This window comes from Dasypus novemcinctus, chromosome 22, assembly GCF_030445035.2.
Source record: "Dasypus novemcinctus isolate mDasNov1 chromosome 22, mDasNov1.1.hap2, whole genome shotgun sequence".
Taxonomy (NCBI): Eukaryota; Metazoa; Chordata; class Mammalia; order Cingulata; family Dasypodidae; genus Dasypus; species Dasypus novemcinctus.
In genome coordinates this window covers 24045344-24058841 of record NC_080694.1, presented here as the reverse complement: position 1 = coordinate 24058841, position 13498 = coordinate 24045344, and the positions used below count along the sequence as shown (strand labels likewise).

General features: G+C 41.6%; 1 long non-coding RNA gene across 1 annotated transcript; it reads right to left on the bottom strand.

The window, feature by feature from the left end:
- Nucleotides 1–4602: 4602 nt before the first annotated feature.
- On the bottom strand, nt 4603–13244 carry LOC131275207 (uncharacterized). The gene is made up of 2 exons (XR_009182612.2): nt 12783–13244; nt 4603–5109 (listed from the first exon to the last, which is right to left on the bottom strand). It is a non-coding gene; the product is annotated as an uncharacterized lncRNA (long non-coding RNA).
- Between the last annotated feature and the right edge of the window lie 254 nt (nt 13245–13498).

Sequence of the window (13498 nt, the reverse complement as noted above, 5' to 3'; positions counted from 1 at the left end):
TTATATCCTTAAGCCTAGCACACAAGCTTTTCTTCTGTTTCTCTATAGATTGGATACTTCTAAAGTTACAGTTTATTTGAGAAGATCTAACCTTCCCGCACAAAAGTTTGTGATTTAACTGCTTCCTCTATCACATTCTAACCATTTTAGTTTTTACCTGCTCCCCTTTGTCAGATAAGGAATAGAATTTAGTGCTGAAATGGCACCGACCTAGCTCCTTTTTGGGCATCCTTCCACTGCCCATAGGACTGGCCTAAACTGGTCTCCTCCACTGCTGTCCAACCCGGGAGTGGGAGACTGAGGCAGCAGGCCACCAGGTTACACCAATCAACATTTTTTCCCCTTGTGTGAAAGCTAACCTAATCTTTGTTTTTTTTGTATTTTTTTTTTTTTTTTTTTTTTTTTTACATTTTATGGCTGATAAAAGGTTTAAACTGGAAAATGACAGGGCAAACTGATTCTTAATTCCCTAGCCTAGTAGATAGGTTTAATCTGCCTTTAAAGCTCTTGCAAAAGGAGGCCCTTTCCCAATTGTTTCTATAATCAGATTTCTATACGACTTTTTCATCCTGCTTAGTTTAATTTGGGCTTTAAGAATATTTATTTACATATATAACTGCATATTTAATTTTAACAATTTGAATAGAGCTCTTTTAAGAATTTTCATTTGTTAATTTGATATTATTATCCTGATGTATGAAGATATACACTGAGCAAATGGGCAGACACAGAGGTAGACACAGAAACACAACTCATTGATGTTATAATTTGCATTATTTTATATACTGTTTAGTTTAATTTGGGGTCCAGAAATATATATTACTTATATAACTGCATATTTAACCTCAACAATTTGAGCAAATAGGCAGACATAAATAATTTGACACAAAAACATAACTTTAGTTACCTTAAACTTCTAATCTTTACAAAACAAGTGTGATTGCAAAACATTTCAAAGACTCCTGAAACTTTTCTTAATTTGCACTATGACTGCAGTTTTACATAAGAATTTTCTTTCTTATTTAATGGATTGTAATCAAAATGTTCTCAATGCTTTAGCACCATTTTTTGATTCAGAACTTTATATTTTACTTTGAATTTAGCAGAAATTTGGATAAGCAACAAGATTAATTTTATATATATTTACTGAGGCTATTTGAAGCCTCAGGGAGACAGACTGGTTTCTCTCATGAATTGCCACTCCTAGGAAAACTGACAGTCAGGACAGGAGACTTCTCCACCTCCCCCCTGCCTTTTTTTTTAATTTTGGAGATAATAAAACTCCAGTGGTCATTTAACCTTATGCCATTAGGCAGTAATTTATTCAATTTAGACTTGAATTCATGAGAGAAAGGGTTACTAATACCAGGATAGGAGACAGTGATGTCCCAGCTCTTCTCTGGCTTGTAGGGGCAGAAGCTATTATGAAATAACCATAGGCAAAGGCAAGGGGTGAGGTTAGGCTTGAAGTAACCATAAACAAAGGAAAGGTTAGTTTAGAATTTACACTTAAATAATACTTTCAGACTGAATTCACCCAGCTTTAATTTCAGTTATCCACAGCCAGTGATTGCTAAATTCTCTTAAATATGGTCCCTCCCATGTCCCCCCATGAGATTATCTCAATTTGGGGTTTATGGCAAAAAGAGCACAAAAGGAAGATTTTTCTTTCCTGAGGCTTTATCAGCTGTCTTTCTAACCAATAGGCCTTAAAAGCAATCAGCATTATGATCAGAGTCTACCTGATGAAAATCTGTGCATACAAGGGCCTGGCTGAGTGGGGTTCCCCCAACCCACCTGCCAGCAGTCACAGCATCACCTGGGAATTTGTTAGAAATGCAAATTCTCAGACCCAGATCCAGACCTGCTGAATCAGAAACTCCAGGGATGGGGCAGGCTGTTTTATTTAACAGTTGTCCAGGAGACTCTGATTCAAGGTCATTCTTGAGACCCTGTGGCTGAGAGTCCAGGCACTAGACCAGCCCCTGTATTTTACAAAAACAAAACTGAGTTGCAGAGAGGATAAGGGACTTCTCAAAATTTTCACAGTTGGCCACTGGCTAAGGCAAGAATGGAATGGAAAATTGCCTCTTCCCTGAATTCTAAGACAGAGTAAAACCTACCCAAAGCTTCAGGCAACTGAAAACAACTCTGTGAGCTAAAAATGCAAATCAGAAACCTTGGAGTTCACTTCTGTCAAGCCAATGAACAGTGACATCTATAGGTGAGTAAAAATGCACATACTCAAAGTTCTCCTAAACCCTTAAGCTTTGTAGGAAGTATTCTTTCATTAAAAGTGCTTTAGGGGAAGCAGATGTGGCTCAAGCAGTTGGGCACCACTTGGGAAGTCCTAGCTTTGGTTCCCAGTGTCTCTTTAAGAAAACTAACAAGACAGAGAGCTGATGCAAAGTGTTGGTGCAGCAAGCTGACACAACAAAATGACACAATGAGACAACACAATGAGGAAACACTACAAAAGATGCTGCAAGCAGGGAGCAGATGTAGCTCAAGTGGCTGAACACCTCCCACCCATATGAGAGATCCTGGGTTCTGTTCCAGATGCCTCCTAAAAAAAAAAAACTAGACATAGAGAGCAGGCAGTGAGTACAAATAATGAGAGGGTGAGAAATATATAAATAAATAAAATAAATGAATGAATAAATAAATAATAAAATCTTTAGAAAACACACAAACACTTTAAGCCCACACCCTTTAAATTCCAGTATTTCAAAACATCTGTTTAGAAATTACTAGGCTTTGTCTTGAATCCTCTATATTATTCTTTTTCCAAACGCAATGTGCAATTCTTAAAGGCAGCAACCACTCCACTTCCCCTTGCTCTAGATATGTACAACAATAGAAAAATCATTTTCGAATAGTGGTGGAAATCTGATTAAGTAAAGCACATTATTTTAATCTTAGAATATGTTTCTGCTTGATATGGCTTTAATGGGCATACTTAACACATTTAAGTTGAAAATGTCTCATCTACAGAAATACATTTAATTTCCCTAGCCGTCTAACAAACATGAGAGCTTTTGAAATCTTGCCCATTTCAAACCCTGCTTATTAAAAGTAAGCACTAAAAGGTTAAAGGTCTATTTTAAACTAAATGAAAATAACTTAACTTTGAAATTAATTTATTGCTTTCACTTTCAGATGAAGGCATCTCCTACAGATGCATTGTTTTTCTTGGTAATCTAGACTGAAGAAAGAGTTATTTATAAAAATGTCTATAACCCAAAATTTACATATTTTTTATGTTATTACCAATATGATATAATGGACCCAAAGGCATTCTGAATAAAATATTGTTAATTGTTTGAAAAAAAATAAAAGGCACATATTGTGAAAAAAAGCTGGTTTCTAATTAATAAAGATATATTTAGAAGTCACTCAGCCTTGAAATTACCAGTAATTCAATGTCATGGGTCCTTTGAGAATGACCTGGTCTTCAAAACAATAAAACCAATGATTGAGGAATCAGGGTTGAAATCAACTAAATCACCTACCCATCCACTACTAAACTGGAGAATTTAATCACAAAAGATGAGGGATTATCTCTTCCAAGGGATCACTTCATTAAAAATATAGATGGTATCTTAACACTCAAACAATTTTTCAAATTCTATCCAAAGTAAACATTTCCACGTGAGGTTAAAAGCGACTGCTTAAAAAACACCCAAAGTTGATGATCATCATCACGATTGATGATCAGGCTGGTGTACCACAGGGCCACCTGTTTTATGACCAAATCTGGGAGCTCACCAAGCCCCCCACAGACTTAGTGATGGGGGCTGACTCATATTCCCCAAGACACATTCAAATCCTGGTCCCTGGTGCTGTGGGTGGGAGCTATTTGGAAGAATCTCAAAGATCCTATTAAGATAAAACCAAATTGAGCCAGGAGGGCCTTCATCCTACAGGACTGGAGACCCCACAAGGAGAGGATCTAGACAGATGAACTCCTGTGCAGAAGTGGAGACCACAGGATTCAGATGGCCATGTGATGAGCAGAGGCTGAGCCACCAGCAGGATGCCCCCCTGCAGGACTGTGTGGCTGCTAATCCCTTGATTTGGTGTCTAGCCTCCAAACCCTGAGACACTGAATTCCTGCTGCCTATGGTATATGTTACAGTTGACCAGCCACACTCAGACAGATGAGGTTAGCATCCCCCACTGTAAAGATGGGGGAATGTAGGCTCAAAGAGACCTCAGAGCTAGAAAAAGGAGGAGACAGAATTTTACCCAACCCTGGTGAATGCCAAGCCCCAGGCTTTCTTCATGACCTCAGCTGCTTCTCACTTTCAGGGTGACAACAGAAAACACTGGACACCAGGGCCATCCATCCTGCCTAGGGATTTTTGTCCTCGAGTGAACAAAATTCCATTATTAGCAGTTCAGATCATTGGGGAGAAAGTGCACTGCAGTATATCTAGAGTTCAATTGTGCTAAAAATGTAACTTTCCTGATATTTCCTCTTGAAGAAAGTAAAATGCAAGCATTGTTTTAGGTACACTAGAGATAATGTCAGGTAGTAGTGGCTTCTGTGACTGTTAGGAAAATAACTGCACACCCCTCCCCAAATACAAATGCAGAGAATCCATGAACAAAAATCCCAGTCACTTAAGGTGGGGGGATATTTTTAATGTTGTGAAGGTGCTTGCAGTCAATGAGTCACCAGCATCACGTAATCTGAAAGTCTCATGTAAAAATCCACCTGCTGGATGTACCTACATCCTAAAGGTGTGTGCCAGACTCTTGACGAAGGCCCCTTAGGAAAGCTGCTTGTCTTTCATTGTCCCCACCATAAGGCCAGATGGGGGCATCCCTGCAGTTTCTAGAAGTCAATACAACCAGGATATAAGTCCGCAGGTTCCCCACTCCCTGTGAAAGGAGCCCCTGGGACTTTGGGGCCTGGGGCGAACCTCAGACTGGAGAAAAGTGTCCAGAGCCAGGAGCCTTGATGCTGGGGATGTCGTTCTTCCTGTAGAAGTCAGCCCTCACGTGGTTGCCACAGCTGTGGTCAGGGTTCAGTGGCTTGATGGGCTGGTGGATGTGCTTCCCATAGGTGGAAGACATCAGCACATCAATGGGCCATTCATGCTCCTGTGGGGGATCATCAAGATGCTCCCATTAGCAGGGGTCTGCCACTGTAGCTGCCTGAATCCCACCAAGGGGCAGAAGTTAGGAGCTTGGGTTCATAGAAGTCAAAATGAGATGTCATTGGTTAAGCAAGCATGAGAGCATAATTCTACCAAGTTCATTTCCTAATGTCACTTAAAAATCCATCACACTTTTGGAATGAATGAATTAGTTCTGTATGTTTATGATTTTTTTCATTACATGTACTAAAATTCAAATGTAACTGATTGGGATGCTTTTCATTTCAGGTGAAGAATCATATCTGGACATATTTAGTCTATCACAACTGACACAACTGTACTTATCCTCAGTCCTAGAATATCCTTTCTATATGGTAAAAACAAAAAGTGTATGGCATTATTTCACTGAGGGCAAACAGTTTTCTTGTGCCCCTTCTGAAAACTAAGTCACTTCTCTTTTGACCTGTCTGAATAACTTTATTAAAAGGGAAAACTTTCATTTACTTGGATCTAGGTGCAACAGCTAGCCTTTTCTTTGGTAAATTGACCCCATTTCTGTCTTGTCCTATAGGACCAGTTCCTGCTGTATGAGATTTCTAAATGGTTTTAAGTGTTGAAGTGTATGAGTCTTAGAATTCCTCGATTCACTTCAAGGGTTTTAAAGGGTTTAGCATGCACAATAGCCATTTGATTAAAAAGTCTGAATCTCTGAACTCTACAAATCCTAATTATTTCTGAGTGCATTTTTAAACCAAGCCAGAAAGTTCACTCTTCTCTCGTAGACTTTGGTTTAGGTGGTGTCTGTGCTATAAAGATTCACTCTCATAAACTTCACAGCACACCTTTTTGTGTGATTGGAAATAGTCTCACCAGACTTCATCACCTTCTGCTTTGTCCTTCAAACTTGACTCAGGATCATATTCTTGGTATAAGGTAAAGAAATGGAAAGTCATTACTCTTTTCTTTTAAAAAATTTTTAACAATGCCAAGGCATATAAACACTAAAATTAGTTAACCCCAACCACCTCCCTTCCCTGAAATAGCAAATTTGACTCTGTGCTTTCTAAGCCTAACATACACAAATATATAAACCAATTTCCTTTCTCTTTATGTCCAGTATATCATACAAATTATCATTATGTCCAGTATATATAGAACTTCCTTAAGGCCAATGTGTGTGGATCAAATACGTTCTTTCTCAAAGTGGTGCAGTATTTTATGGGACTTACTAGTTCCCCAGCTTATGGTCTTTCAGGTTCTTTCCACCTTTGGCCTCTATCCGCAGTGCTGTAATAAACACCCTTGCATGTCATTCTACTGGGGCCCATGCTCCTTTAAGCTGCAGACTAGAATGTTAAGAGTGGGATCACTGGTGTAATGTCAGTAGATAGTGACTCTGAATGGTAGATGTCACACCTCCCCAGCATTGAGTGAAGGTGGCTGTGTCACCCCCACCTCCAATGCACAGTTTTTTAGTCCTGTTAGCTTCTGCCACTCAGTTCAGTGGAAAAGGATGTCTTGTCATGTATTTAAATTGAATTTGAGTGAGGAATAATGAAGTTGAGCATTTTGTCAAATGTTTATTGGCCATTTGTATTTCCTAGGAATTGCCTTCCTGCTCCCTAATCATCTTTCTACTGCTTTGTGTTTTTAAGTTTTGTGTGACTGAATCTACCTGTCTTTTAATGGTTCCTGACTCACCCATCATGCATAAGATTATTTCACCAAATATGTGTTAGTGCAAATATTTACTAATTTTTCCCCATTGGATCTTTAATCCACCTGGGATTTATTATATAGGTATACCTCAGAGATTTGGCAGGTTCAGTTCCAGACCACCATAATAAAGTGAGTTACATGCATGTTTTGGTTTCCCAGTGCACATATACTATAGTCTTTTAAGCATGCAAAAGCATTATTTTTATTTGTGAATGTATATACGTCAATTAAAATGTGACACAGATGAAGCGAGCACACGTTGTTGGAAAACTGGAACTGATAGACTTGCTTGACACAGGATTGCCACAAACCCTCAGTTTATTTAAAAAAAACACACCACAATATCTGCAAAGTGCAATAAAGCAAAACACAGTAAAAGGAGATATGCCCATAGTCTGATGTTTGGTAGGAGTTTAACTCTTCTTTACTAGATAGATAAGCAATTTTCCATCACTATTTGTTCCATTGCAATCCTTTATTTATTGAATTGAGATGTCAGTTTTATCATTTCTTCTTGGATTAAAAATTTTAGCTGAGTGTCCTTCAGGTCCTTAAAGCAATTCTGAGTGTTTCAGAGATGTTTCTTGAATTTGACAGCATTGTCATGATGTTTATTGTTCTTTTTTACAGTGACTACTTTTAAAACACATTTTAAAGATATTTTGAGCTATTAGACTTTAACTATAACAAGAATATTTTTCATTGCTGTGTTAAGAATGATATCAGTCCTAAGTCCTAGAAAAATATCATTTTTTAAAGGAATTTTGTATCAAACTTTTATACATAGGTAACTCACTACCTTCATTTTATTCTCTGGTTTTGTAGCTTATTTTTCTCTCTCATGTTTGAATATATGATTTTTAGGAGCCCAAACTCCTTCCTAAATATCAAATGAAATCATTTTTTACTCCATACCATTCCCTGGAGACTCCCGTGGATTTTCACTTTCATAAATCTGTGGTAATGTAATTGATCGACCTTTTAGGAGCAAGATGCTACTTTGCTTCCAAAATGTTAATACCCTATTGGTATATAATAGGTAAGTACCAGGGGATTTATTTACAGAACCTTAGTGGTTGTTATCTCTTTGGGAGACAGGTGGAGCTTAGTAACCACAGAATGCAAAATGGAATCTTCCCTGCCCTGCATGAGGCTCTAGAGTGTAGATGGTAGAATAGAATATACAGCCGTATTTGAATCCAGCTTGTCACAGATTAGCAGAGTGTCTTTGCACAGTGTATTTACCCTTTTTAACCTTTTTCTGTTTGCTTCCTCATCTGTAAAATGTAAGTAAGAAGAATACTGACCTCAAACACCTATGGTAAGAAGGAATAAATGAGGGAATAACACAGTAAGTGCTCATGTCTGTTTAGCTGCTCTTATAGTCTAGGCCTGCATTGTCCAGTATAGTAGCCACTAGTGCAGATGGCTACTTAAATTTAAATTAAACATAAGTAAAGTTTATAATTCATTTCCCTAATCATATATCACATTTCAAGTGCTCCAAAGCCTCTCATAGCTGGTGGGTACCACATTAGCACAGATATAAGCACACAAATCCTTCCAGAAATAGCTGCTGGACTATGCTGACTTAGAGTCCACATCCTTCCTTTCATCAATTAAAAAGTCATCTCAAAGAGAACCATCTTTGATAGGCTTCAAATGGTCACATGTACCACCTCTCCTGCTCTCATGGCCCTTTATACAGAAGGAATGGCATACACCAGAGGGCTGGGAAGGGAATTCTAGCCATGCCCCTTGGCCACATGTTGTAGTCATGGGGTGCCACGGATATGGGGTGCATTAGCTCTTAGGAGGCACTGGAAGAGATGGATGTGTTGAGCTGCTTAGTTGCCTAATTTTTCTGAACTTAGAACATTTTCTTCACTGTCTGAATTGAAAGTGTGCTGCCATTTGTAAGGAGAAGGAGAGAGTGTGTGGTTCCTACTGCTCCCCTGTTAATTTGAGGTCCTACTCCTTGCTTTAGCCCAGGAAGCCTCCCTAATTTCAGGCTGACAGGCTTGTTCCTGAAGCTGAGTGAGTGAACATCCTCACCCTCATTTGGTTGTGTTCATTACTTTGCAGCCTTCTGTCCTATTGACAAATACAGTTTGGAAGAAATAAAAATATTACAAAGAAGTAAAGGAAGATAGTGTTTGTGAGGGTATCACATGAAGATTTTTTTCTTATCTCATCAAATATTGAAATTAAATTAGATAAAGAAGGATTTGTATTACCTTTTACAGTTGATGAAGATGTACACAAATGATAAAGAAATTGTTGTAGTTTTACGTTAAAAGGCCTGTTGAGGTGACTAGGAAAGGATCATTTTCATAAAAAGGTGAGAAAAATAGATGATTCCAGAAATTAACAGTACATTTCCGGATATGTTTTTTGGAAATTCCTTGTAAGATTTTATTAACAGCATCATTAATTAAGCCAAGTACTTTTTCAGTAGACTAAAAAGTAACACATTCATGATTGATGTGAGAGTATTGGCCATTAGGAAAAGCCAAATCTTGAGTATACTTTGGCCAAAAAAATAATAAGAATATTTTGGATTGTTATAAAAAGTAAGTTTATTTCTCTTTGATTTTTTTTCAGAGTAGCACTATGCATTAATGGCCCCAAAAGAGTTGGTTTTAACAGCAAAAATTTACTAGGAAAAGAGGCTATTAAACAATGGCAACTCCATTTACTTAGTTATCAAGTTGTCCAGGTATGGTTCCATTCCCTCCACCCCCCAAAGTAATCCCTAATTCATACTTGCTTTTTCCAGGGTCCTAAGTAGTCTGCTAGCCCAGTGGACTTAGAATCTTATATCTCTAATTGAAGTACCCACTTTGTTCATTAGGCTTTTCAGTGTACTTGATATTTTTTATAAATCTTTGACTTATATTTTGAAATACAGAATTTCCTTTTTTTTTAAGATTTATCTATTTTATTTATTTCTCTTCCCTTCCCACCCCCGACCCCAGTTGTCTGTTCTCTGTGTCTATTTGCTGCCTCTTCTTTGTCCACTTCTGTTGTCAGCAGCACAGGAATCTGTGTTTCTTTTTGTTGCTTCATCTTGTGTGTCAGCTCTCTGTGTGTGCAGCGCCATTCCTGGGCAGGCTGCACTTTCTTTTGCACTGGGCGGCTCTCCTTATGGAGCACACTCCTTTCATGTGGGGCTCTCCTATGTGGGGAACAGCCCTGCGTGACAGGGCACTCCTTCTGTGCATCAGCACCACAAATGGGCCAGATCCACATGGGTCAAGGAGGCCGGAGGGTTCGAATTGCACACCTCCCATGTGGTAGACGGACACCCTAACCACTGGACCAAGTCCGCTTCCCTTGAAATACAGAAATTTCTGACCTTTAGTTTTCCAAAAGCAGAATATGCCTATATTCTTCATTATTTATGCTCAACTCTGATTTATAGTTATTAAATTATTGGAATATCTGTTTTAAGTTCCTCCTGATGTAAGTGTAAGAATAGACAAGATGACTCCCTAAAACCATTATCTTCATCACTCCCTAATACCTAAGACCTTATTGTTTCCTTTGTAAGTTACTTAATAAGGCATTATGATGATGAGTGACTAGAATGTAGATGAGTTTCCCAAGTTCTGTAAGCTTTGGTGCTAGTCTGCTCCCTGGTTTCCTCTCTGGCTTACTCTTGTCCAGTTCATATTGCACACCCCAGACTAATCTTCTGAAAACCCTCAGCATGCCAGCCTGTGATCAGAAACCTTATTTCTTTCCTACTTACAGGATACTGTAGAACCTCCTCTGCTCTGACATTTGGGACCCCTGCAGGCTGCACCTTGTTACCTGGCTCCAAGCTGGTGGTCTCTTCCCTCCCACCTAACCCACTCCATTATCTCTTGCCTTGTTCCCTTTGCCCAGGTGTCTCTTCTCCCTCCAGACAGCATCTCCCTGTGACTAAATTCTGTCTATTCAGCAGCACCCCACCCAGGTCTCTTCTTTCTCCACCACCTAAAACCCTGACCCCCTCTGAGGGCTGGAACACTGATTTTCTTCACACACTCTGCTCTGGCTTGTTGTGTACTTCTAGTATTGATTGTGTCTTTGAGGAAAGGAATCATGTTTGATAATTCTTTAAATATCCCTCTTATTTAACCAACAAATATTTATTGAGCTCTTATTATGTGCTTGGCATTGTTCTGGGCTCTGGGAGCACCTGAGTAAGATAGCTGTGACTTTGCCCTCAAGGAGCTTCGATTCTTATGTGTGTGCGACTGCTGAGAGCCTCGGTGTTGCTTTAAGACCTTCAGCTGCTGGGGTGATGGGACTCCCCTCCTTGCTGAAGGCAGTCACCCTTGTTTGTGGATGTAATCAGCCATAGCTGCAACCAACTGCCTAATGGTCTAAAGCTACCTACAGAATGCCCTCACACTGGCAGGCCAGGGCTTGCATCATTCAATGACTCAGCACCAACTGGACGGTAATTAACCATCACATGACCCTATCATGCTGTAACTTTTTAGATCTCTTTATCTTTACTTTTTAAGGTTTTTTAATCTTTAGCATAGGTTATTGAAACTCTATGAGTTCTAGAGCTCCAAGTTCACTTTTAAATTTTATGCATCTTTGCAGAGAAGGAATGAGATAAATAGAAGCAAATGAAAGATTGACCAGGAGAGAGCTGCAATCGACTCGGATGTGTTCATATACCCAAGTGAATTCCCGCTCACCTGGGGGCCAGGCCAAAAGGATTCTCACATCTCTTGGAAACCTGTGAAGTGGTCTCACAATTCTTAGAGCGGTTCATGACTTTGGGCCTGAGCCCCATTCTGGATCATACTATGTCACAGAAACCCTTCCACAGTCCCTCTTCGCTACTGAGACCAAGCCCAGTGTCACTTCTGCCTTCTGTGAGCTCTCTTGCCCCTCCCTGCCCCACCCTATACCCCCCACCCCCCTCACCCCAGTCCTCTCCCCATAACAACAACCTCCTCCATCATTATGAGACATTCACTGCATTTGGTGAATACATCTCTGTGCACCGCTGCACCTCACGGCCAATGGTCCACACCATAGCCCACACTCTCCTACAGTCCACCCAGTGGGTCATGGGAGGACATACAATATCCAGTAACTGTCCCTGCAGCAACACCCAGGACAACTCCAAGTCTCAAAAATGCCCCCACATTTACATCTGTTCCTCCCACTCCCACCCCCAGCAGCCACCATGGCCACTTTCTCCACACCAATGCCACATTTTCTTTGATTACTAATCACAATAGTTCATGAATAGTGTATCAGTAAGTCCAGTCCAATCCATACTCTATTCCTCCATCCTGTGGGCCTTAGAATGGTTGTGTCCCTGTGTAAGGAGGTGTAGGAGGAGCACAGACTGGCTTGTGGGGTCATACTTCTAGGAATGCCATAATTCTAGGGTTCCCTACTGCTAGGTGTGTGCTGTACTTCTAGGGGTGTCATACTTCTAGGGTGCTCTACTTCTAGGGGTGCCACTGTAAACGTGTGGTTATTGTTTTTGTTAATTAACATCAAGGACATGGTACTGAAAAATCTCTAAAACCTCTGCCTGAATCAAGGACCTGCAGGCAAGAAGCCCCCTGAGAGGGGTGCTCATTGGTCCCGGCCTGAGAGCAACCCCTCCCCTGCCTGCCTGTCCACCTGCACTCCCTGCTGCCTTCCCCTTCTGAAAGTTGCACCACCCTTGTCCTCCCTTTCTGCTGCCTGCACATCAATGGGCTCGGCCTCAGGGTCACCACAGATGCTCTTCCCTCTGCCTGGAATGACCAACTGTTCCCCAGATTTCACCAGTCTGGCTCCTCATTATCATTTATGTTTCAAGCCAGCCTTCCTAGAACCGCCCTGGTTAAAGTATTCCCAAGGCCAGTTTTGTTCCCCTTTTCCTTTTTACTGATACACACACACACATCCCAGGCTTTAGAATTAAGTGGATTTTCGACAAAAGGAACGCACCTCTTGAACCAGCATTTGACTCAAGAAACAGCAGAGCGCTGCGGAACAGCTCAGTTTTCCCAGATACCACTTGGCTGGATTCGATTCGTGCCGCTGCACACCAGCACCTGCCAGTACCCTGAGCGGTGGCCCCTCGTGGTGACCGAGGCGCTGAAAATCGACTCGTTGCACGATGACCCGATGCTGCTGAGGATACACTGAGTTAATTTACGATGGCAACGTATTCCACCCGAGTCAGTCTTCCACTACTGTTCCGCGGCTCCTGGAGGGTTTCAGATGCTGCGCTGGGGTGGCCTGCACTTCTCTCAGACAGCCGGCTTGGATCCCTCCGCGAGCACAAGGGCAAGGGCAAGGGCAAGCAGGCGGAGGCCCCCAGTCCAGCGGACGCGGCTCCTCGCGTCCCAAGTGGGCGCTCCAGGGACCCGCAAGGAGACGGGAGGGCACGGTCCCATCCCCAGCCCGGCTGCGCCCTCCGCCCTGCGCCCCTGGCCCTGCGCCCCTGGCCCTGCGCCCCAGCCCTGTGCCCCCCGCCCAGCTTTGTGACGCGAGGCTGCGGTTTCCCGGCAACTGCCTAACGCGGGCGCCGGGCAGCCAGGCAGGCGGACTCGGGCGGGTTCCCCGGCCGGGTGGGACCGACATGACCTCGGCGGAGAAGGTGGACGCGGGCGGCCTGGGGGACGAGGAGATGGCCTCCGCCACGCTGCGGTGCAAGCCCC